The 27,840-nt window shown below is 36.1% G+C and overlaps 1 long non-coding RNA gene across 1 annotated transcript in view; it reads left to right on the plus strand.

The window, feature by feature from the left end:
- The window catches only part of LOC141572868 (uncharacterized), a 702,493-nt gene that overhangs the window by 645,464 nt on the left and 29,189 nt on the right, over window positions 1-27,840 (plus strand). Inside the window, exon 7 of the long non-coding RNA XR_012498339.2 lies at window positions 23,072-23,199. This is a non-coding gene — a long non-coding RNA (uncharacterized LOC141572868). The remainder of the gene's footprint in view (window positions 1-23,071; window positions 23,200-27,840) is intronic.

Consider the following 27,840-nt stretch of genomic DNA (forward strand, 5'->3'; position numbering starts at 1 on the left):
ATGCTACTAAAGCATACTAGAAGCACTACTTTTCTAAACTTATCATAAGAGGGAATAAAATTTCTCTCGGAAAAATGCCTTCAGAGTTCCCCCTTTGAACGCAGAAGCATATCTCTTGTATAGTAACTACATGCAGCAGATGTGTGGACTCCACCTGATGGATATCTTCTTGGGGGCTACTGCTCCAAAGCCTGAAAATAAGAATGTGGGAAGTTAGGGGGTACAGAGGAGGAGAGAGAAGAGGGATGCTGGGCTTTAGCAGTATGGAAACGTTCCCCTTTCCTCCAAACTTTCCTTCTTTGTCCAGAAGTCACTGCGTGTCCTTCCACTAACTACCATCCCCTGAGTGAGTTGTGAAGAAGGATGAGAAGACAGTGTCATCAAGGCAGCTTACATTGCGTTCTGCAACATTTAAATAGGAGAGAGCAAAAATGAGATGCTCTGTAGTCAACAGAAAGAGGGAATTCTACCCCGCTGATCCTGCTGTTTGTGAGACTCTCGTTTAAGCATGTATTTACTGAGTGCCTAATATGAGCCTGACATTGTGTAGGACACCAGGAAGGATGCAAGGACAAATCTATGAGATCCAGATATCTGAGCCAGCAATTGAAATACTGGGGATTGCCTGTTGTGAGAACACTGAACTATCTACCTCCCCTCCACACACACAAGGATATGACTAATCATATGTACTAGCTACACTGTCAGGGGCAACCTCAGGAGAGACTGATAGAAAAAAATATATGAGCAGCAGAATCTCAGAGTAAGCTCAATGTAACTAGTGATGCAAATGGAATGTTTGCTGTTTACTAAAAGTAGGATGATGTGTAACAACTGGAGCTTTAGTTCCACATAAATAGAGCTGAAAATCCACCACAGATTTGTAGCTACTTGCTGGCTGCCTGCATGCGTTCAGAGTATTTGCTTTGCTCTAAAATATAATCAGCTAATTCTAAATTTATGAATTGGCATATCCCTTTGGATTTCAATTTCTTTTTTCCCCCTCCCAACACTGTATACATATAGGCAGAACTGAAAAATATATATGTAAACTATCATTCAAAATAGTCAGGATTTGTCATGAATATTTAACTAGAAACTTCATTCTACAACCTTTAGAACACCTTCAAACAATATGATTTCATGGTGGATTCAATTTTTAGTAAAATGCCATTTACAAAGTGTTTTAAATAAAAAGTAAAACATGCTTTTTAACCATCTTAGAATCAAAGGGCATTTAAAATTATTTATCCAACCAACTATATCACCTGTCCTGAGTATATATAATTTCAACCAATTAGATAGTAAAGATAAACATGCTTAGCATGTGTATGTTGAATGGTCCAAAATATTCAACATGCCTTACTTCTGAGGAGCTCTAGAGTTAACAATATTTCATGGTAAAGTCAAGTTTCCTTCTTCCAAAGTCATAGTTTTGTCTGCTTGCACAATCCGTTACCAATATTTTGCCCTTGCCACGTTTTCTCCCATTCCTAGACAGTTTTGTGATGGGTTTATCATTGTTATTTCATTTTGGTCACAAACCATGAGTAATTCATTTTTCAGTTGATTTGTGCTATTTATAAAGTGCCACATCAACTATTATCGAAGTTCAGCTTTGGAGTTCTGACAGCTCTAGTAAATAAAATACTATCGGCAGTAGAGGAGTTGGCTGAGTTTAGTTTGGAAGAATTCTCTTTGACCTAATTTTCCAAATCCAGTCAGCAGTGCCTTTACTTGGGCTCAAATTATAAGCAACTGTTCTTAGCATGAAGACAAGTTCTGTGTGTCCCATACTTGCTTATTGCAGTGTATAAACCATACACAATCGCTTGTATTTGCTTTTTGTGTCTTACCATATAATATTCAAATGCTTCTGCACATACCATGCTTCAAAACACATGCGCCTCTAAAAAATGCTGGAAAAAATACATGTGTAATCGTTTATAAAATCATACTCGTGTCAAGTAGGAAAAAAATGCATACCCATTGTTGGCATCAACTAGGTGCTGTACTCAATTATTAATATATGAAGAGAAGGCTTGTGTTTTGTTATCTAGTAAGAAGCAGGTGGTCTAGCAAACCCCTTGAACAACTGGCAGCTTAGTTTACATTCTACAGAGCAGCTGCCTCCTCCTGTTTTAACTGGCATTGCATCACAAAACACACTAGTCACTTGTGTAACCTGTAACACATTGGCAGGAATTGACCTTATTCCCACACTATTCTGTGGTATTTGAGCACGTTTTGTAGTTTATTCACATAGAATACCGTTTAGAAGTCCATCTACTTCAAGTATATATCTTTACTAATATAGTATTGTTAAAAAATCCTCTAACTTTTTGGAGTATTGTTAATACCACAGTACTTTAATTTCTTTAGGTATGGTCCAGAAAACTTGGAATTCTCTAACACGGAACTTTGAACGCTATTAAAAACATCCAAAATGCTTACTGAGAGTGAAACAACCAAACGCTCTGTATTAAGAACTATACACCGTACTGTTTACTAGAGAGGTGACTATAATGCAATACGCTTCAAAAACTAAACAGTATTGTTCTGGTATTGACTGATTAATCAATCCCTCTTTGTCGGGATGTAGTGAAACCCTTAGCCACTGGGAAACGCCCAGGTGAGTGACAGGCTCCCGTGGACTTCTTCTTTCATTGCCGGCCTGTCATCCTTACTGAATTCCATTCCTGTCTACTTCAACAAGGCCAGCTCTTTGTCATCAGGGCTTCTGCTCTCAAATGAAGAAATTGTCTAATTCTCTGTCTACATCTGCTCTAAGTGCACTCTTTCAGCACAGATTCTTTATCAGTGGTCTACCAAGACCATTACTGTGGGAATTTGCCTGAAGTTGTTTTCATAAGCAAAGCTCTGCACTTCTGTGAATTAGAAAACAAAACAAAAGTACACTCTCCTCATTTATTTCATTTTAAGCCTTGACCTATGTGATTGGTAACTGAATAAAATGATTACTGCAGTTGCCAACTTCCTGGGGATGACCCCTCTCTGTTTACAGTTTGTACAGTTTTTTTGCTAAGGTTTAATGTAGCAGCTGGAGGAGTTTTATATCTCACTTTGGCTTTTGGCAGGATGAGAACAGAACAGCTTCCAGGTTTGATGTAATATAAAAAGGCTCCCTTTGGGATCCTCCTGTTTAGACGTTTGCATTCCCCTCCCAACTACCATCCCAGCTCAGGTGCCTGGGGCCTAGCTGTTTAGCCATTTGGTGATCTCTCCCCCTAGGGCTCTCTGTGCAGAAGCAGAACAGTTCCCAAATTATTTACACCATGAGGTCAATCCAAGCAATTCATTTTCTTTGGTCATTTAAGAACTCGTAGCCTCTATACTGTAGTCATGTTTACTTCCACACATAAAGAATCCATTTGACCAACATCGGGCCATTTGGCTAAAAATTACTGTTTGGTCAGAACAGTAATTTTTGGTCAGAACAGTGTTTTTTCCTTAAAGTAGCAAAGCACAGACGTGTAATTTGTCTCATTGTCTCTGCTCTGCTCTTATATAAAAATCAACTGGCTGCTAATCAAGTCAAAGCTTAGAAACTTTCTAAGGAAAAATAAACATTCGTGAACTGAAATGAAACACAAATCACGTAAATAGCTTAGATTTGCACTTCGAAAAGTGTCAAACTAAACTAATCACAGTAGGAATTGATGGAGTATTAGCTCTCTGGATTTCAAGTTATTGTAATTTTTCAATGTCTTCTCACATTTTTGGCTGTCTGTCAGATATAATTACTTTGGAAATCCCATCTTCAGTGCTGGTTCTCTGTTTCAGGCCTCAGGGAACAGCTATAAAAATGAATTAGTCCCATGAAAATAGACTACTTATGGGCGTTTTCTGCATGGTATTTGGACCATAGAGCAGACATTCTATAACCTTGACTTGACAGGAGTGCAAGGTGGTAGATGCACAAGACTGGAGAAGGCAGTGAATAAGCCCAGAGAGATGATTCTGTATTGTTCTACCCATTCCAACATGGGTATTATTTTCAAATCATGTAAAAAGCCAATTCACTGCCTTCTTTATTCAGAGATCTGTAACCTTCATTTTTAGGCAATTACAAAAAAAGTAAAACAACACCTCTCTTTCCTAATTCATTTAGTACTGTTTTTGTATTGCAGCTACTAAAATGTCTTACTTTTATAAACCATGTGATACCAGGAAGTGATGATTTAAATAATCATCTGAAACAGTGGTTAAGATCAATAGTTCTTCCACAAGTTGGCTGCTTTCTAGTTGTATGACCTTAGTTGAAGTTATTTAACCACTAAACCTCAACCCTCTCTGTAAAATGAAAACATGGTAATACTGAATTCATAGAAGTGAGGTTAGATGGGATGAGATGCATAGAAACTTAGCACAGTTCATTATTATTATTTTGTACAAATATAAATTATGAAATATGCACTTTCTAGTACAAGTTGTGGGATGCACTATTTAATATGTTAAAGATTTTGTTGAACTTATGAATAAGTGCAATATTCTATTTTTATTTATTTATTTTTAATTACAGTTTACTGGGATGACAATGGTTAGTAAAGTTACGCAGGTTTCAAGTGTACAATTCTGTAAAACATCATCTATATATCACATTGTGTGTTCACCACCCAGAGTTAGTACTCCTTCCATCACCATATATTAAGTCCAATATTTATATCTGCTAGATGTTTGCATTGAGTATGTTCACATTTAGTCTCTTACCTATTTAAACTGTAGAATCTATCATATATATATATATATATATATATATATATATATATATATATATATATATATGCAAACTACCTACAACAGATGTCCCACAGGTGTGTGATGATGCAGCCTCATCAGATTTCTGTGGCCACATTTTAAGACAGACATGATCATAAGCCAGAAGAGTTATGGAAACTGATAGCTAAATGGCCCCTGCTTTGTCCTAGATTTCTAATCAAGAAAATATCTATTAATAAGTTATTAAATATAAGAATAACTGGGATATGCAGCACCACAGTCTTTAAAAAACACAGGTCCACATCTAAATAAGCGCCAATTTATGTCAACTTATTATATATATCAAATAGGTATTATAAGGGGGCCATATACCAGTAAGTCCTCAGATTCCTTTATTTATTGGATTACTGCTGTGGTACTATGCTCAGAATGGGTACATAAAAAAGGTACGTTGCAGGTTACAGTCCAGTGTCTAGTGGGAGAGACAGATAATAAATATACTACAAATTAAAATATGTACTATGAAAAAATAATCAGGGCACAGCAAACTTGTATAAAGGATACTTACCCACCTTAAATGACCTAAGAAAGTTTCTCTAGAAAATTAATATTTAAGTTGAGATCTGAACGATGGAGGTGTAGGTAATGTGACTAACAGGGAAAGAGGGTGTTATGGACTGAATGTTTGTATTCCCCCCAAAATTCATATATTGAAACCTTACCCCTCCATGGGATGGTAGTATGAGTGGGGCCTTCGGAAGGTAATTAGGAAAAGCTGAAGTCATGAAGGGCCCTTATAAATGGGATTAGTGCCCATCAGAGCTTGCTTCCCCTATCTTTTCTCTGCCATGTGAGGATACAATGAGAAGTTGGCAGTCTGTAACCTGGAGGAGGGTTCTCACCACAATCAACCATGCTAGCACCCTAATCTCAGACTTACAGTGAGAAATAACTTTCTGTTGTTTATAGGCAACCGAGCCTATGGCTCTTTGTTATAGCAGCCTGAACGAATGAATACATAGAGTTTTATGTAAAGTGGTTAGGGATATTGGTCAGAAGCCAGATAGGAAATGGTTAAACAGTAATGTTCCTGAGTCTCTGCCTGCGTAGAGGACGTCTAATGGTATTCCACAGGAAGTATCGCAGTACTGCACACTAAGATAGAAGTGTCATTGCAGCTTCCAGTTAGAAAGTGACTTTTCTCACTGAAGCAGACAATTATAAAGTGTAACCTTCCCCAGACACCAGTAGAGAAGGTTGCGGATGGAGCTGATTCCGTTAGGAGCTAGCTGCAGGGCAAACAGAGCCAGCCACTGCATTTTGCAAAAGGTTTCAAAGGCAAGCAAAGCCTCAGGTTCATTTAGTTAAAGGCTGTACTTTATTTAAGTTTACAGAGCTTGAGCATAGGCTAAAACAACAAACATCAATCCAGGCAGTCTGTAAAAGTAAAATATTATGGAATGCACCCAAGAGAAGCTGCAGAACTTGGACAATTGGGGAAAAAATTTAACCTAACCAGGACAATGAATATACTCGTCTGTGATAATTATCATCAGCTGGTGAGAAGAAACAGGAAGGTAATGTCGTATTAATTCAATAAAGATTGTGTTACATCAGTGTACAGAGAACCTAGGGAGACAAAAATACCTGCCCTCAAGGAACTTACACTGAAGGGGCTGCAAGGGTCAGGGAGAAAAGATTGGTAGCAAGCATTTAATACAATAGGTTAGTAAATGATATAGTCTGTGAGAAAATGCTGAATGCTGTGGATAAAGAAAAAGTAGAGTAGGGAAGGAAAGATGGGGCTGGGAGATGGGAGGAGGGACCATTTGCAATATTAAGAGTGAGTCAGGCCAGGCCTCATTGGCAAGGTGAAATCTGAGCAAGGACTTGGAGGTGAAGGAATTAGCACGTAACTGAGGGAAGAGAACTCTAGGTTAAGAGCATACAGCTCATGCATTGTTGTAGGTACTTACACAAGTTTTTGTGTACTAACATAAATATTCATGTATGTGATATTTATTCATGTATTTAAGTATATATTATCATTTTTAAGCAAATCCTTTTCCTGGTTCAAACACACTAAGTTAAAGAACCCTTCCAGGTGTCTTTAGAGGTAGATTCCATGGCTTATTGGACCTTAAACTAACAACCACGATCAAGATTCTGGATCCCAGAGTAGACAAAACAAAGGAAGCAGCGCCCATCACAAAATGCTGCTTTTTAAAGGATCGTTTTTTGTCTCAGCATGTTTCACATTAGGTAATATAGAGAACATAAATATGTCACCAACCCTTCCTGAGGAGTAATTGAAAAGTAATTTAGCTTGATGCCCAACTTGCACCTTTGTCTTTGTAGTGACAGGTAAACTCTGCTGTCGCAAGTTCTAAAGCAAATGTTAAAAGCTTATGAGGAGGGTTGAAAGAGTCACGGAAAGCTTCCACACCAGCCCTTCCTGTTATCCCAGTGGGGAGGGTTGTCTTAGGGAAAATGAAGAATGATTTAGTATGCAAAGTGATATTATTCTTGGAACAAGATATGTCATGTTTTTTTATATATATAAAAAATGCAATGAATCACGAACCACTGATGCTTCATAAAGAGATCCCTAGGTTTTTTTTAAATGATGGGGCCAGTGGGAGAAAGGTGGTAACTAAAACAAAAATGTGATTTAATTGTTGAAAAAGCCAATCAAATCTTTAGGCATCATTCATGGAAATATAATATCCAGATCCTAAAAGTAGTATATCCACTTTATTTTGCATTAGTCCTATCATGTCTAACTAATACAGTTCATGTCTGAGCATCACATTGTAAAAGAGATGTTAAGAAGGAATAGCGTGTTATAGGATCATGAACTCAGTGAAGTGGGGATACAGAAACTGCGTATGAGGAGTAGTTAACTACCACAGGATAAGACAGAACCTCCAAATATTTAGGGGGCAGTCATAATGGTTATCCCAGAATTTTTTAGTACATTTCATATGACAGAATGAGGCCCAGTGGCAGGCAGCTAAAAAGAAGCAGATTTCTCACAGCATAAGAAGAAACTTTCTGAAAATCAGAACTTCCTAGATAAGAAAATGGCTTATCAGCTTGTGAACAAAACCCTGTTTGTCAGAAGTATTCAAAAAGAATTTATATGATGAACTATAGTCAGTATTCCTATATATAATGGAAGCCAATTGTCTAGGCTTAACCTCTGAAGAATTTTCCCTTATTCACATTCGTTGGTTTTATGCGGTATATGAATGAGCAACAGCTAATCCAAAAACCCCATCTCTTATGAATTATACATGTCCCATAAAGCTTAGTGTAAATGTAAGAAAGTTGATTTACACTTTTGTTGCTATTAGGTTGATGCAAAAGTAATTGTGGTTTAAAAGGTTAAAAATAATTGCTAAAACCACAATTACTTTTGCACCAACCCAATATTATAATCATCCAAGCCATCATGCACCAACTTAAAAGTACTAGAAGGGATATAATACTGCTTAGTGACTTAACTTTCTTTAATAACAACGATGAATTGGGTCATTCTAGTTTTGTTTTGTTTTTAATTTATTTATTTGTTTGTTTGTTTTTATCTCCACATATATCCTTTTGCCCTGCTTTGTGATGTGGCATTGGGCTCTGCACCCCACATTTCTCCTTTGCCAGCTGGCTGAGCGTTAGGTTCTGCCAATAGAGGGAGCTGGAGGGAGACTGGAAGGCTGGAAGAGGAAGGAGGGAGGTTTTCCTCTTCCAGTTATTTTTCACTGGTGGTGAGAAAATCGGTGGCCTAGGGTTCTGGAGGAAGACTTCTCCACAGTACTGGCAGCTCTCAAAGTGGTGCAGCAGCAGATAACCTCCATCCACTTTGTCCACCAGCTCAGCATCAGGTAGCATGTTCCTTAGGTGGCCACAGCCTCTCATCAGGGATCTGAATCTTAGCCTGGTAAGAGATCCTTTCTTCTTAAAGTTCCTGCCTTTTTCACCTTTCCCTAAGTTCTAGAAGTGGCTTCTTTCTACATTTGCTACCTCTGAATACCTTAGGGTTCTTTTACCTCTTTTAGTAGTTAACCATCCTATACCTAGTTGATGATTCCTCACATTTAAGTTTTCCTGTTCAAATTACTGTGGTGGTTCCTATCCCCTGATTGAACCCTGACTAATACAAGACGTGACTTGACAGCAAAAATAAAAGCAAATAGCAAAAAACAATTCAAAACCTTTCATTATTGGATTCTCCTAAAACTTTCACACAATAAATAAGAATGTTATTCTCTGTCCCCTGATTTTGTGATTAATTCTGGGGTGGTGGTTGGATAGAAATGGTTTTAAATATGTTTCACTGGACACCAGCCCTGTTCTGACAGAAGAGCTTGACAAGTATTATATATATATATATATGTGTGTATATATATATATATACACATATATACACATGTATATGTATATATATATGTATATGTATATGTGTATGTATATATATATATATATATATATATATATATATATATATATATATATATAGAGAGAGAGAGAGAGAGAGAGAGAGAGAGAGAGAGAGACTATATTTATAGTCTTACTACAGCCTGCCTGACCATAGCCCCGAAGGACTGCTTAGAAATATTTGAAGCCCTTATTTGTGGAAAGCAGAAGCTTCACATAACAATCAGTCATGTAAAATCTCACGATAAAAAGAAATTAACAGATATCACATTAGCTTCTTTAGTGTCAGATTTAACTACATCCATTGATTATGAAAAGGATGCTGAAAATTCAGGGTCTGCTTTAAGTCTACATATCAAATAAAACACTATGAATTTAGCCAAAAAAATGTTATATTCATGTTTGAATGTAAATGTGTATGAACTGTAAATATTCAATCACCTCTATAGAATTTAGCAGACTCTAGGTACCAGTAACTGACTCAAATTATAAGGAACAAGATAATAATCACCAGAAACAACTGATAGGATAGAAGAGAACAAACCATTAAAAGTCAGGTGTTCACCATCTTTCCTCTTCTCCTGCCTGTGAAAGAGAGACTTTCATTCGCTCAATTCCACTTCTCTGCCCCACTGATTTAGAGTGCTGGTGGTGCTAGACGTTACAGGGAGAGAAATAGAATCAAAGTCACTCTAGTTCTAGTTACCTGGAACTAGAGTGACTTTGCGATGCAACAGAATGAAGCTTGGGGAGCAAGGAAGGAAGCAAATTAAAGGTTCTTTAAGTGTTAACAGAGGGAACAAAACATGGAGGGAGGGAAGAAGTGGGGATTGATATAGAAGATTCTGGAAGCATCTGACAGGACAGATAGACAGTTTATAGGAGAGGTGGGGAAATAAAATGTATGGTTACAATAAAGGTAGGAATTTGGGGGAAAGATATGTAGAGAAAAATTTAATAATTTTTTTTTTCTGTTAGATACCTGTTTAGTACTCCCCACAGTGCCCTCAACGAAATTGAACGAAGTTTTCCGTTGCTTTTCAAGACATTTTCTGTTATAATTGGTGTGGCAACTGTGTTTCTTCTGGATATGACAGAAGAAAAGAGTCAAGCCTCAAGATGGCCCAGTTATATTCAGACCCAGCTGAAAAGGAGAAAAAGCATTTCCAGACTATGATGTGCCTTTCTATTACATGTTTTTGTTACATATCAGTTTTCCATTTTTTAAAAAAAGGTATGCAACTTTAAAACATAGTGAATACCTACAGCTCTTTGTAGTTATATATATGTTCCCTTCCTTCCATTCCAGATTTCATAACATAATTCGAATGTATCCTCTATTGTCCAGTTAAAGATGTCAAAATAGTATATAAATAATAGCTGGACCTCTTTAGGATGTTGTTTGGGTTATAGGATATACTATTAAGTATGAGTCTGTTATGAAAGATTATAGTGTTTGGTGACATTTTTTACATGGCCAAGATTATACTCTTTTCAACATAAAAACGAATGCTAAAATTGAAAGGAAATATACCAAATACACATTAGTTAATATATTTCTTGCTTCATAGCACCACTTTTTCTTTTTCAATATCTGGAAAAAATATTTAGTACCTGCTTAGAAATTAAGAAACTAGAAAATAGGGAAGGGGGGAGGCCAACATGAATAGCACACAACTCTGCCATCAGTCTGATGGGTGAAAGTAATTTAAATGTGGCAGGGAAAAAATGAGAAGCCCTAATAATTACAAAAAGAGTGTCTGATAGCTTAGAAAATGAGGGCTTTCTGTTTTGTGCATAAGATAAACTATACAGATCCTTTGAAAGCCTTCACCTTTTATTATACAAAACTACTGCCTCTGAGTATTGTGGGTTCCACTTCCAGTAACAGAGAAATAGTTCATATCAGACCAACCCTCCTAGAAATAACAATGAGAAACTTTGGAAGAGTTTATCAAATTACCAGGGCGAGGACTAGGATGAGGCAAGTGAGGCACGCAGCTCAGGTGAGGTTGCCAAAAACTCAGTAATTGAAAGCAATCACATTCTAATGCAATATTTTTAAAAATGAAAATTAGTGCAAAAACTCCATGATGAACATAATATCAAAACCTTAAATAAAAATCAGATCAGTAGTACTAATTTTTTTTTCATTTACCTTTGATTGTAATATGGCTCAGCATGGCACTCTTACTGATCCTGTCCTTATTTAAAATTTTGATATATTTCTCATTGTGGATTTTTGCATAAACTTAGTAGCCAGGAATTACAATAAAGGGAATTCTCTGGGCTCTGTGAAAGAGGTAGTTACCCAGGGAACAACCTACAGAAGTGAAGTGAAAAATGAGTGGAGATCATCTCTGCCCTATTCAAACTAATCAGAGTTATTTCTCTGGAGAGTGTCAAAAAATGTGAATGTGAATGTTATTTATCATTTCAACAGTGCTGAGCATGTCCTGACCATTAAGGTTAAGTATCAGTTTCATCATCAGCTCTTTGCCTGGCATTTGGTCCTTAATCTAGTCAAGTAACTCTCGTTGGAACAGCATATAATGACTAGCCAATTTGAACCAAAATTGCTCCAAGAGAAATAATTATCTGGTATGCCACTGAGGAAAGTCTCCAAAAAGTAGGAAAAATATCTCTTAGAAACAGCCTCTCTCTCAGGTTGAGTGCAACCTGTTGTGTGGTAGACTCAGAGATACTTTGCCAGAACCCTTTCCAGAGAGTACTTGCCGCCCAGCTCTGGGAAATACAGTCAGCAGGAACCCAGCTACTATCTGCTCCTTCAGGGTTCACCTCTGCTGTAAAGAGCTGCATCTCCTGAGATCATGCTCTTCTCAAGGCGGCCCATATCTGCTGAGTGAGCAAGACAACAGTTGGAGGGCCCTCAGCATTTTGGTTTAGGGCAAAAACACTCTGAGGGGCCATATTCCCTGCAAAGCTCCTGCTGGATTGGTCAAAGATTAGTGGACTTTCATTGATTCAGTTTCCCTCCACCCAGTCCTGCTACCTCCCCTGTCCTTTCACATCTTGCACTCTAAAACCCATCTCCACATTTGCTTCCAGAAAACCCAGCCTGTGACAGAGAGGTAAACTAGGTGACATTTTTCTTTTTACACTTATTATTTTGAACAGCAACAAAAAAACTTATGCAAAAAAATGAACAAATATACAACTCTATTTGCAACATATCTTTTTAAGCACTCTCAATTTTGATCTGAATTATACATACTTATAATTAGCACATACATGTGATTTTTAGAATCAGATTTTTCGATTCATATTATTTAACATGCAATACATTATAGCAAATTTGTCCACATATGTGTCTTTTACAGTGCCCTTGTGCTATTCCATAGTGGATTTCTTAACTGTCTCCAAATATGCGGTCCTAAATAGTTTCCTATATTGTCACTGCTTAAAATAGCACTGTTATAAATATTTTTGTACAAATTGCTTTCTTCTTTTTTGATTAATTCCTTTGACAATTGCTTTCCTAGAGTTGGATCAGAATCCTGTGAATATCAGCACTGGGACTAGTTAGCAGAGGAGTCGGGAGGAGGAATAAAAGGGAAAAGAATGAGGATTCACACAACTACTAGCCTTTCCTTTCTCATTTATAAAAGATGTATATTACTGAAGTGTATGCAAATCTGGAACACCCCAAAATTCCATCAAGTCCTAGCTAACCTTTTTTTCCCTACGAATCTTCTTGAATAACCCCACTTTACAGTAATTTGTACCTTGACTATGGGTATTGAATTATATTTGTTTGTAGCACCAATATCCAAAATCCAGTTTATAGAATATTAGTTCACGAATGTTTACTATGAAGGGAAAACAAAGTTCAAAGGATAAACAAATTTGGGAAATGCTGCAAATTAAATAATCTTCTTGAAGATTAATAATGTAAAGGGATATGTTAAAGGCAGGATTCTTACAGCAAAGAAACTTGTTAAATTTATATAATGCACCTATACAGTAGAATTAATATTATAAGGAAAACAGTTTGTGTAACAATGGTATATATGGTATCATTAAAAACTTTTAGAAGAAAATAATTATATATATATATGTGTGTATATATATATATATATATATATATATATATATATATATATATATATATAATGCTTACTAGTTAAGATGTAGCTGTGTCCTAGAAAAGCCCATTTATGCTATTGCATTAGTATCCCCTCAAGCAACTACTACCCATCCAGGCAAAATTTAGATGTTTTACAAAGATTTATGAAATTGCATTAAATATCTGTCACAAATCACTTTGTTCATTGATTGCTAGACATTTATATAATACAATTCTAAAGAAGGATAACAACAGCTGAGAAAAGCTACTGAAAAAAAAATAAGCTATAGAACTTGTGTTGAATTATTTTTCTTGTACCTATGAACTTCCTCTGTGAAAACAAGACCACTCAGCAGATGTACAGATCCATTATCTTCTCACATGGCAATATGTTTCTCCTTTCAAAGAATTTCAGCAAGTTTGTTACATAAAATAATACCAATAGACTGAAAGGCAAAGCAGAAAAAATGAAAATGATTGACACGAAATAATGTAACAATCTTAAGAGATGTTACATAGGTGTGCTTTAATCAGGACATTAACCATCAACTTCACCATTTAATGAAACATCTAAATATACAACAATCCTGCTAAGTACTTAGAGTAGCAGATTTCCGGCAAAAGGATCCACATGCCTCCCCAACCCCACATTAACACCCAATGCAATGCTTTTCACATATTGTTGTTTCAGCGTTGGCTCTCAAAAGGCTCATGGGATCTACTCCATGACTTACAGAATCCGTGTTTTCAGAAACAGGTGTTTGTTTTAAGTCTACATCTGGTGATAAATATCAAAGGTAGAAGATGAGAATTCTGAAACAGTCTACTTAATTCAGTCTCACTTGGCATTACCAACATTAGCTACACCATTGCACATGGAGCTCCATGGACTAAGAATTCCCCTACTATGGTGAAATTTCAAGTTATGTTTCTCTCTGTATTTTTAGATACTCCATAAAATTATTACTCAAGAAAAGATTTTAGAAATCAAGATTAACTCCTCATTTTACAGTTCAGAAAACTAAGAGCTAGAAAGTTGAAAGTACTTGCCCAGATTCAAATAATGAATTTTCTGTAAATTTGTATGAAAATACAGTGTGGCGTGGCACCTGATACAATTTTTTTTCACTGCATTATTCTGTGGAAGTATAGTTAAAGCAATATTGCATCATAGTTAAAGAATACAAGTTCTGAAATTAGAAAGACCAAGTTAACAAAAGGAATATTATTTAACTTGTCTAGGCTTAGGTTATTCATTAGTAAAAGAATAATAATACTCTTTAAGACATAGTATTGTTTGAGTTTTAAATGACATAGAATATGGTTAAGTACCAAAAAAACTACTCATTATAATCATTATTACATATTACAAAGTAAAATTTACTTTCTGTATATTACCATAGCTTTCAAAAACTGCAGATTGATTTTTATCCAATTTGGAGGTTAGTCTCATATAAATGTAATCCAGGTGTCGTATTTAAAATTCATGCTGACTTCTGCTTTTGGGGAGATTAGTAGAGGTACCTCATCCTTCCTATTCCTTCTACTAAGTACAACAAAAATCCTGGGCATTGCATAAAAACAAACAGAAGAGGACCTTCAAAGGTGGAAAGAAGTCAGGCAGGCCAGGGAACTCAGAACCCAAGGAACTACCAGGCGGTGAATTCCTTGCGTTTAACTTTTTACTTCATACATCCCAGACTGGGTACTAAACAAGTCAGCAACACAGAAACACTAATGACACAGACCAAAAAAATGCCTCGAGAAGTCTGCTGTCTCTTGACAATGGACCAGGAAAGGGACAGAAAACATTTAGACAATAACCACAGAAAATCTTGCAGTACCACCCCCACAAACAAAGGCCCAGTGGAGAGTCTAGATTCTACCCTTACAAGGCTGTAAGAAGGTGCTGCAACTCCCTCCCCACCTCAAAGGTGGTTTTAGAGAGGGCAGAGTAGGAAGCTGAGACTTTCATCTCTACCACGTGGTAAGGAGGACCCCCTCTGTGGTGTCATGGGAGACAATGGGGAAGTGAAGGGAGACTTGGGCTTCTGCACAACACAACCCCCTCCACCCCCAACCTTCAAACCTTTTACAAAAATTAACTCAAAATAAATCACAGGGCCAGCCCGGTGGCTCAGGTGGTTGGAGCTCCTTGCTCCTGACTCCGAACGCTGCTGGTTTAATTCCCACATGGGCCAGTGGGCTCTCAACCACAAGGTTGCCGGTTCACTTCCTCGAGTCCCGCAAGGGATCGTGGGCAGCGCCCCCTGCAACTAAGATTGAACATGGCACCTTGAGCTGAGCTGCCGCTGAGCTCCCTGATGGCTCAGTTGGTTGGAGCGTGTTCTCTCAACCACAAGGTTGCCAGTTGGACTCCCACAAGGGATGGTGGGCTGCGCCCCCTGCAATTAGAAAAAGGGCAACTGGACCTGGAGCTGAGCTGCACCCTCCACAACTAAGACTGAAACGACAACAACTTGAAGCTGAATGGCACCCTCCACAACTAAGATTGAAGGGACGACAGCTTGACTTGGAAAGGGATCCTGGAGATATAAACTGTTCCCCAATAAAGTCCTGTTCCCCTTCCCCAATAAAAATCTTTTAAAAAAAAAACCTACACTTTAAAAAAATAATAATAAATAAATCACAAATTTAAATATAAACTGTAAAACTGTAAGACTTTTAGAACATAGCATAGGAGAAAATTTGGGGGACCTAAGGCTTGGTGAAGAGTTTTTAAGATATGACACCAAAATTACAGTCCATAAATGTGAACATTGACAAATTGGACTTGACCAAAATTAAAAACTTTTGCTCTGTGTAAGAGAAAGATCCTGTTAAGAGGATGAAAAGACAAGCTACAGAGTAGGAGAAAATATTTGCAAACATATCTGACAAAGCACTTACCTAGAACTCTTAAAACTGAACAGTAAAAATAAATAATCCAATTAGAAACTGGGCAAAATACATGAAAAGACATTTCACCGAAGATGGCAAGTAAACATGTGAAAACATATTCAGCATCACTAGCTATTAGGGAAATGCAAATTCAAGCCATGATGAGATATCACTATACATTTCTCAGCATGATACAATAAGATGTAACACCAAATGCTAGCAAGAATAGAGACACTTGATCTGTTATACATTGCTGGTAGGAATATAAACTGGTGCAGCCACTCTGGAAAACAGTTTAGCAGTTTCTTAAAACAATTAAACATACACTTACCATACAACCCAGCAATCGCACTCTTGGCATTTATGTCAGAGAAATGAAACATTATTGTAGCAGATTTATTGTAATAGCCAAAACCTGGAAACAACCAAGATGTAATACTGCTTAACAATAAAAAGAAACAAACTGTTGATATACACTACAACTTGAATGGATCTCAACTACATTATGCTAAGTGGGGGAAAAAAAAACAACCTACAATTTCAGAAAGATATGCTGTAAATCTATTTATATAACATTCTTGAAATGAAAAAATTGTAGAATAGGGAAACAGATTGAAGGTTGCCAGGGGTTTGGGATGCCTAGGGAAGGAGTTGGGTGTGGCTATAAGGGGGTAGCATAAGGGTAATCTTTGTGGTGATGGAATAGTTCTGTATCTTTTTTTTTTTTTTTTTTGGAAGAAAGTTACCACTTCTTTTTTTAAGATTTTATTGGGGAAGGGGAACAGGACTTTATTGGGGAACAGTGTGTACTTCCAGGCCCCTTCTCCAAGTCAAGATGTTGTGCTTTCAATCTTAGTTGTTGGAGGGTGCCGTTCAGCTTCAAGTTGTTGTCCTTTCAGTCCTAGCCGTGGAGGGCGCAGCCCAGCCCCGGGTCCAGTTGCCGTTGCTAGTTGCAGGGGGCACAACCCACCATCCCCTGTGGGAGCCGAACGGGCAACCTTGTGGTTGAGAGGACGCACTCCAACCAACTGAGCCATCTGGGAGCTCAGAGGCAGCTCAGCTCAAGGTGCCGTGTTCAATCTCAGTTGCAGGGGGCAGAGCCCACCATCCCCCACGGGACCCAAGAAGTTGAACTGGCAACCTTGTGGTCCAGAGCCCACCGGCCCATGTGGGAATCGAACCAGCATCCTTCGGAGGTGGGAGCATGGAGCTCCAACCGCCTGAGCCACCGGGCCAGCCCAATAGTTCTGTATCTTGATTGCACTGATGGTTACACAAATCTACATATGTGATCTAATAACATAGGATTATACACATACATCAAGTCAATGTCAGATTGCTGTCATTGATATTGTGCTATAATTGTGTAAGATGGACTTGTTAGGGGTAACTGAGTGAAGGGTACCTGGGTCCTCTCTGTGCTACCTTTGCAACTTTCTGTGAATTTCTATTGCAAAATAAAAAGTCCATTTTGTTTTGTGAGCATTCCTGGGAAGCAACAGAGGCTTATATGACTTCTGCTCAGAAGAACCATGTCTGTCAAGGGCATGTGAAAGCAAAGTGTGACACAATGGAACATTGGCCATACCTAGAAATTTTTGTGGCAGAGAAAACAATCATTCCTTTCCAATATGAGTCCCAAGTAGATTTAATGGTTTTCAAGCCTTGACTGCAGATTCAAATGAAGTGGGAGCTTTAAAAATGTTCTATGTCCAGGGCTACCTCCAGCAATTCTAACTCCCTTGGGTTAGGGTGATCTTAATTATATAGATGATTCAAAACTGCAGTCTGGACTGACATGCACCATATTATAACACTGTCTGAAATCTGACACTGTTTTGAACCCTGTAACGTAAAAGTAAACCCAAAGGTTTATGTTATTCTAATAGTGAGGTTACGTTAAGACCAGTTAGTGAACACTCTGAACCTCCTAAATCTTAATTAATTGAGCAAAACTCAAAACCCAGGGAGTTAAAAAATAACAGAGGTGGTTTTCAACATGCTATGTTTAAAAAAGAAATCAGTATTTTATTCTTTGGGTATCACTGATTCTCTCAAATAATCCTTTTACTTTTTCATGGCTATTAATAAGATGCAAGAAAAAAACCGCTCTACATTTTAGGCATTCGTCTGTGATGAACTACTTCTAGAAGCGACAACTCTGTATGGTGTAAGCCAAGGTAAACAGCAGTGTGGATCCTTTCATATTGCCCAGGGAAGTGGGATGACAAATGTGTTCTATAAATTGGCCTAACACAAATTTAAAAACTAAAAATTAAGCTTTATATTATTTACTACAATTATAAGAAGTTATCAAAATCCCACATTAATATTTACAGTTTCTCTTAAACTTTATCTAACAACAGTAATGGTGCTCCCAAGCAATGCTGGATATTATAGTTAACGTACAACTGAGATATAAAGCAGAATCCTGGAATTGGTGTGGGAGCTGAAGCAGAGGGCTTCTGTTCTCACGTCCCTGCTATTTGATTCTGCATGATTTCTTTGTCGGAATCCTCATATTTAAATTTGAAATAATCGTATTCTGAGGAATGAAAAGAATAATATGAGAAAGTACTTTAAGTTGCAAAGTGTTAAACATTTTGTCATTATCATAATTATTACCATTTTTAAAAATCAGCTCTTAGTTGTTAGCTGCCCACTTCCAGGTCTATGAAATGAATTTTTTTAGAAGTTGTCGTTTTTATAAATAGAGCAAGTTTTCAAAACTACTATATGGTTAATCATTTGTTAATTGAAGGATGATAATTTCCAAATTGCAAATGATTTGGGCATATTTGCTGACATGCAAATATTCTATGTCATTTACATTTTTCTTTTAAAAACCCAGCATGTGTTTTATTACTCTATATAACCTTTCCATTAAAGGACACTTTAACTGTGGTGCTGCTACATTTAAAAAATATATTTTTTAATTTTTAAAAAAAATTTATTTACAGTTGAATTTCAATATTATTATTATTTTTTAAATTAAAGTTTATTGGGGTGACAATTGTTAGTAAAATTACATAGATTTCAGGTGTACAATTCTGTATTACATCATCTATAAATCACATTGCGTGTTCACCATCCAGAGTCAGTTCTTCCATCACCATGTATTTGATCCCCTTTACCTTCATCTACCTTCCTCCTCCCCCCTTACCCTCTGGAAACCACTAAACTATTGTCTGTGTCTATGAGTTTTTGTTTCTCATTTGTTTGTCTTGTTCTTTTGTTGTTTTTGGTTTATATACCACATATCAGTGAAATCATATGGTTCTCTGCTTTTTCAGTCTGACTTATTTCGCTTAGCATTATTATCTCAAGATCCATCCATGTTGTCACAAATGGTCCTATTTCATCTTACTGCTGAATATTATTTCATTGTGTATATATACCACAACTTCTTTATCCATTCATCTATTGAAGGACATTTCAGTTGTTTCCATGTCTTGGCCACTGTAAATAAAGTGGCCTGAACATTGGAGCTGCAATGAACATTGGAGCACACTTGTCTTTATGTGTAAATGGTTCCAGATATTTTGGTTAGATACCCAGGAGAGGGATTGCTAGGTCATATGGTAATTATATTTGTAATTTTTTGAGGAACCTCCACACTGCCTTCCATAATGGCTGCATGAGTCTGCATTCCCACCAACAGTGTATGAGGGTTCCTTTATCTCTACAGCCTCTCCAACACTTGTTACTATTTGTCTTGTTGATGATAGACATTCTAACTGGGGTGAGGTGATATCTCATTGTGGTTTTTATTTTATATTAGTTTCATGTGTACAGTATAGTGGTTAGACATTTATATAATGTACGAAGTGATCCCCCAATTAGTCTAGTACCCACCTGGCTGTATACATAGTTATTACAGTATTATTGGCTATATTCCCTATGCTGTACTTTACTTCCCTGTGATTATTTTGTAAAAACCAATTTATGCCTCTTCATCCCTTCACTTGTTTCACCCAGCCCCAGCCTCCCTCCCACCTGGGTGTCACTACTTTTTTAAGCTTCAGATTTGGGAGCAGAAACTTTCTAATAGTGTCTATCTAGCCATCAATATTCCACTCCCTGAAGCAATGCAGAGGGCCACAAGAATGTCTGGAAGAATTTCAAACTGTCTGTATCATTCAATACTAATTGGATACTGTAAGAATAAATGATTTATGTAAATACTTTTTTAAACTTCACAAATATAAAATTGTAGAATTCTAAATAATAAATTACAAATAAGCCTAGGTGAATGATTTATAAGAACAAATGAATAATAATAATTTAAGAACTAACTATGACTTAAATATTGAAAACATTGTCACAAATATTATTTTATTGGGATAATTTTACCCATACATTACATTACCCGTATAGTGTTACCCATATTTTTAACTTTGTAATTTACAAAAATATTTTTAATATACAAGTATGGGGGCTTGCCTTCTTTTACATATTTATATATATATAACTAATTTCATGTTTCTATTTCAAAATACTAATTCCAAATCTTTAAGAAAATTGTTGTTAAAATTAATATTAAAAGTACAAAAATAAACTTAGTGATTCATCAATATTCATCATTTTCTATACTGCAGTTTGTTTTTTTCTCAAATTGAGATATCTACTTCAAAGTATACCTATCTTTCTATATACAAGTAATAGGCAATGTGATTTTTATGGGCTTATTTGTTTACACTCCTCTTTATCCCAAACAGAATCATAATGTCCTATTATATAGCTACACCATAACATAAAAAATTAAACGAACTGAGATAAATATTAAAATGAGTATAGGAAAAATTAGTTGAAGCTTAAAGTATGGTTAGAATGCATATAGCTCAGTGTACTTGCCAGAGGGCAGCTACAAATTTAGCTCTAAGGGAAAAAATATGATTGGTTCATGACACATAATGTCCACATGTTCAGAAGATGTGGTTAATTCTCATGCTGAAAGAGATGGAGACTTTTATTTCCAATAAAATGGAAAAGTCCTCCATTTCTTTTAACTGGATGTTCAAGATAAAAAGCCAAATTATCTAAAGAGCAGAAATGGATATTCCTAAACACATACTAAAACATCTATGCGGAGACTATCAATGATAAGCACTCTACACCTGTTCCCTTGTCTTAATCTATTTCTTTTATCAGAAAGTTGAGAGCAGATTGGATAATGGAGGAAAGAAGACCTTAGGTCAACTGACATAATTTTCTTGTCTAATATTGTGAATAGACCCCAGGAGGTCTTTATGTATTACGCTGATTACTAGATACTCCTTTCAGAAACTTACTGCCAAGAAAATCAAGGCTTGAGCACTAGCCAAACAAAATTACAAAGAAGGCTACAGGTAAATCCCAAGATTAATTCATGTCAAACCGATTAAATCAGATGCCCATAGTATCCAAGAAAACTCACTGGAGCATATAATGGGAATTGACTCCAAATTTAAGGAGTAAAAGTAGGGAAATTCTCCTTGCTTTTAGCTTAGAAAGAATGGAAGGAAGTTGAAGGCTGAAAGAAAATGGCCGATAAAGGGGGTCAAGAAGAGGTAAGAAAAGTGGGGGGAAAACACAGAAGAAAGATGGCTTCTTACCAGGTTTCTATGCACAAGCCAGCTGCCAACTAGCCTGTGTAGGTATTTGTAAGCCTCAAACCAGCTGATGTGCCCAAACTTTGCAGAATACGATGGGAAGGAGAGACAGATTTAGGAAAGGAATTAGCAAATTACATAAAGAGAATGTTTTCAGGATCATTTAGAGATGGAGACACAAAAATACACCTTACTATGTAGAAACATATAGTTTTCAAATTTAGACATTTCTGAAATAATGAATAAACACAGATGTGGAGAGGGAGTTCCCAAAGAGGAAGAGAGAAGAAAGAACTCAGAAAGAGAAAATGAGAACGAGAAGGCTACGGCCAAGGAGGGGAAAAGATCAGAAAGGGGAAGCCAGCCTGGGATTTACCTGACTGCGGTTTGACACCGTGGAGTCTAACTATTTGACATACCAAGTCTCTGGCAGGGTTCTCCTCTTTGACAGCCTTTACCTGACTAGAAATGGGGTAGAAAACCACATGGCAAATTTAAATGTGGCGGGGTGTCGGGCAAGTGGATTCTGTAGTCTTACTATAATACTATTGATTTTAGAATGGATTTTATTGTAGGGAAGCATCCTGGACCCTCTCCTGGAATATTTACTCAATGAAATAAAGAAAAACCTCATCTACAACATTTATAAGGCAATCTTATAAATGAATCCAGAAGATATTATCATAATTAATTTCTAGGGTATATATGAATGCAAAATCCTGGTAAACTGGACTCTTCTTATAAAAGTATCTTTGTAGATAAACTCCAAAAGTATTACTGAATACTTTATGTACATGGGTATATATTAAGATATGAGGCTTCTAACAAGATAATTTTTCTTTTCCTTGTAGATCATAAAATGTGTTTGAAATGATACCTAGAAAAAGCACACATAAACAAGTATATGATGAGATGCGAGGGATGAAAAAAAAGTAAAAAAACAAGTAATAACTTCCACCAGCTTCTGGTCATAGTAAAGACTGAAAACATTCAAAGAATTGAGTAACTTGGTAATGGCGAGGTGAATCATTGGCTAGAATTAAATTTGAACTGTGTCTTGAACTGTTGGTCTAGTGGAAAAGTGACTGACAGATACTTAATTAGAAAGGAACTCCATGAGCAAAGGACAAAGGGAAGAATGTATAAGATGCATATAAGGGACAATAATCAAGAGGAAAAATAAAAAAAGATGCCTGGAGGAATGATGACCTTGGACAGCAATGAAGTAAACTGCTGAGGGAAAGAGCTTTAAAAATAAACTCTGAGGAGCCAAGAAAGATATGATGAGAACAGCATTTTTTTTTTTTTTTCCTTTTAGCTTTTCACAGGTTAAACAGGCACCTAGGATTATTGGAGACAGATGGTTGCTAACAAGTGGAGAAGCAACATTTAGGAGATGTTTGGAGACTCTTACACTATTGATTTCACACTGTGGAACGGCAGCAGGTAAAGCAGATATATGAAGTGTGTGTGTGTGTGTGTGTGTGTGTGTGTGTGTGTGTGTGTGTGTGTGTGTGTGTTGTCATCATCGTGGCTGTTTGGAGGAAGTATTTTACACTCAGTAAGTTATCGCTGGAAAAATAAGTTACTGCCTCTATCATAGTAAATGTGGAATGGAATCTGTTTATTCATGACTTTTTATTGAGACTTTTATTTCACATGTAACAAGACAGATTTTGGAGACAAGGGATGTTGTTAAAGTATTGTTTTAGATTGCTAGCGGAACACTAGAGCTGTTGTGATAACTCCAACTGCTGATTGGTTTTATTTAATCATATTTCTAAGACCTAAAACCTGAAAACAATTTATCAAGTTAATTATGTTGAAGTTGGATCAGAGAAAGACACTATTGCCCTTAAATTCAATTACAGAATATCTTATAAAAAGATGAATTGAACATTCCATTGAACTTTTTTTTACTATCATACTATCAAAGTAATAATAATTGCATATTTAGCACTCACAGTGTGAAAGGTGCTGAATAACATTCTTTAAAAAATAGCAAATGACACTGTCCTCAGATGCAGAAATCTGTGGAAATGCTATGTAAATATTTGAGGTCAGAACTTGGTTTGAAGTGTTTAGAAAAAGGAATGAGATATTTAAATGAGACAAATGGCTTAGAGGCTTAATGGAAACAGATGGATAGCAATTAGAGAGAGAGCTACGCTGGAAGCACCACTGCAAATAGTTCCAGGCTGGAGAAGAACAGAAGATCAGAGCCCAGGAATGGAAGAACTGAGAAAGGATAAGTAGAAATTGCTTACTCCAGTTCTCTTTTAACCTTTACTTGTAAGATAATAGTAATAATAATAATAATAATAATAATAATAATCTTAAGATAGAAAAATAGCTTCAGCAATGCTACCAGATGAAAGTCATCTGCAAGTCATAGTAGCTGTGTCTTTTTTTTCTTCCTCTCCCGCTTTCCCACTTCCCTCCCTCTCTTTCTCTTCTTCGTTCTCTCCATTCGCTTCTTACCAAAAGTCAAGATTTGTTTTGTAGCTTTGTCACTTTCTTCATTTTGTCCGAAAGGGCCACAGACTTTCACACAACTGCAATCTTGGGTTATTAGGGTAAAGGAGAAAGGGGAAAACCTGTTCTTAGAAGGATGGCGTGGGTGGGGATTGGCTACCAAAATTTACTTTTTTAAATGTTCAGGATGTCTAGAATATCTGAATAAAGCAGGAGGGGGAAGGCGCTATATATGGTTGAAAGACTGACCAGTATACTTTCAAGAGCTACTGGCTGTACATCCCCAGCTTGAGAAATCTCTTTTAACTAGGACGAGAGGCAAGTGGGGAAAGTGTAGAACTGTGGCATTATTATATTATTTAGTTCACTCTAATTGTTTAATAATGTTCCATAGTAATATTTAAAATATACCATGCTCATGATTTTTATTCGATATTACCTTTTTTGAGGCTATTATTTAAATAGCCTGAGACATTAGTATTTTGACAGGATATGCTGGGCATGCTTGTAACTACTAACCTTTAAAATCTTGAAACATGTATCTTGACCATTAAAACCCTAATTGAAATCATGTTATGTCAAATAAGATGAATAGTACAAGAAACAGTGTACACGAAGAATGAAAATATTTGGGAGGAAAATAAATCTTTATAATTACTGACTGGTGTTTGGGGGAAAGCAGATGCTTGCACTTAAGGAGAGCAACTTTCTTTAATTATGGAGATTCCTTGCTTTCTTGGTAATGGAAAAGCCACTGAAATTTTTAAAATATGTATCAATCAAGTTATAATAAATATGTTATGCATACCGAAGTGGAATAAAATATTAAATCTTAAAATAAATATAACTTACCGACTTACAGAAAAAATAAATATTAGAAATTACCTAGACTTGGTAATTAGCAGCAAATATTTTCATAGAGAACTTAAATTTAGCCAAATACTTTTAAATTTATATCCGTGAGAGTGAGAAGTATTCAAAGGAATATCCAAAAATAAGTGAATAACATTCTTGTAGAAGCATGAATTTTCAATTTCAATTTCAAAAAGCTTGGGTTAAGATATTGTTTAAGAGTCATTGTAAGGCAGAAAAAAAATCTGGCTGAAATTCAGAGGCCTCAATTTTAGAACAGCCTTTTTTATGTTGTCACCAGTCTAAGTTTTCCAATGTATGTAAAATGAAAGCTTTGGAGTATATAACTTGAGCTCCCTTCCAAGCCTCATACTTAATGAGTCTACAAAATCTTATAGTAATAAGAGAATGTATTCACAATCCAAGATTACTGTTCAAAATTCAGTTACTTTCCAGAATTCAAAATATACACACTATGATCTCATTTTAAAAGAATATTTACATATAAAAAATTTTAGGTGGGCATAACACCAAAATAAAAAATTCTAGGCAGGAATACAACAAAATGCCAGCATTTGTTTTGCTTAACAGATATTAATGATTATGTGCCAGGTAGCACACTCTTCACCGTGGACACGGTGGTGAACAAGGACGTGGGCCTCGACCTCATGAATCAGAGAACTAGTTGCTGTATCTCTGGGAGACAGAATTGCAGTGTGATTTTTAGCCCCTCTAATCTCATTTCTGGATTTACTACATGTAACATATTTGTAATAACAGTTACTACTTAAGACAATCCCACAGTTTTCAAGAATAACATAATGTCCTACTACCGTGTTTCCCCGAAAACAAGACTTAGCCAAACCATCAGTTCTAATGCGTCTTTTGGAGCAAAAATTAACATAAGGCCTGGTCTTATTTTACTATAAGACCGGGTTTAATGTAATGTAATGTAATATAATGTAATATAATATAATATAACATAACATAACATAACATAACATAACATAACATAGTATAATACTGGCTCTTATATTAATGTTTGCTCCAAAAGACGTTTTAGACCTGATGGTCCAGCTAGGTCTTATTTTCGGGACCAAAGGAATAAGGTTAGGGACATCATCAGATTGCTTACAATTCAAGATCGCCTCTAGAAACCTAGGAGACTCTTGTAAGTACTGTAGTCAGAAAATACCCAGAAGAAACTTTCTTTTTAAGTAAAACTATTATGGACAAACCTCAGTAGTCATGTGCCCAATAGTAAAAACTTGACAGTAATAGATTCGATCCTAAATTAGAGTAGCCTCTGTGATGAGGTCCAGCATACAATCAAAATCCTTTCAGACAGGTCCACAGTATGGCCCTCTTCTTGACCATATTTTTCTCTGGTCATTGCTTATTATTGATCCCTGTTTAGTATGACACACTTTTGTTGTCTTATTGTTCTCCTTGTCTAAATACCTATTTTGGAGAAACTGGAATTGCCCTCTAATGTTTGCAATAGTTAGGCTTTCCAGCCAGATATTGCTTTCTTTCTCATTATATTTTTGCTCCCTTCATTTCTAAGTTTATATATATATATATATATATATATATATATATATATATATACACACACACACACACATGAATCTTCTTCTAAATCATTCATAAGCCTATATTTCACATGAATGTCACCTGATTGGCATTTTAGAATTGATTATTTGCTATTATAATTGTGTTTCCCAACCTGATGATATATAGCTTCCTAGATATTTTTATTATTATTCTTTTGATCATAATTATTCTTGCTGTGATTATTAGTAGTCTATTACTAATTAATATTTAAAAGCAGACATATTTGTGTGCAGTATCCTAACTACAGACTAAAGAAGTACATATTAATAAGTGTGATATTGAGGGTGGCCTAGGTAATATCAGGAAAAATGTTTTCATTTCTTAATGATCTAGATGGGAATATGTCATTTCTACAGGTGGTCTAATCCATTTGATTATTTTGGAAAATTCTGCATAATATACTAGAAATAGCATTGGTTTGTTAATCCGTAGAACTAGGTTCTAACCAAACTTCTCTCAGTGCCCTATAGTCTTCTATAATGGTAATTTATTATTTTGCCCCTAAGCTACATTCATCATGCTATTGTTTAAGCCTGTGTCATGGTATTCTCTAACCAGAAGAAATAATCTCTATTTTTATCTAGAGTTTTTAAGTTATATTAGGTTAAAATTATCCCTCATGCATCTTATTACTGACTTTTTAAGTTATCTTAAAAAGTTTTCAAGTCATGTAATACTAGGCTCAATTGCAGACACGAAATCAAACTAAATATTATCTCTGCCCTCAGGGAAATTTCAATCTAGCTAGAAAAATTAAAACAATAATAACCCCAAATTGGTTACTGGCTGAACTTAGTCCAAGTTCTTTAGGGTTGTATAATATATACTACAAAGTTTAGTGTAACCTTCACATTCATTTAAATACATGAATTTTATAAAGATGAGCTGGCTGCAATGGTCCAGACCCTGTTAATCCCCAGTATGATTTAGTTGATCTGGCTGGCTTGGTGAGTGTACTTGTTTCCCCTCACCCCTTATTAGCCCAGTATAGAGTACGTGTTGTGAAGTGTCCTAAGTGCTTTCCTCTGAACAACACTGTTGGTAGATATTGGTACTCGTATGTACGTTTTACAAACAAAGAAATTAGACTCAGAGAAGTTAAGTTCTTCCCCCAAGTGCCACAGCTAGGACTCCTTTTGAGTC

This window comes from Rhinolophus sinicus, chromosome 17, assembly GCF_057876585.1.
Source record: "Rhinolophus sinicus isolate RSI-liver-muscle chromosome 17, RSI-T2T, whole genome shotgun sequence".
NCBI lineage: Eukaryota > Metazoa > Chordata > Mammalia > Chiroptera > Rhinolophidae > Rhinolophus > Rhinolophus sinicus.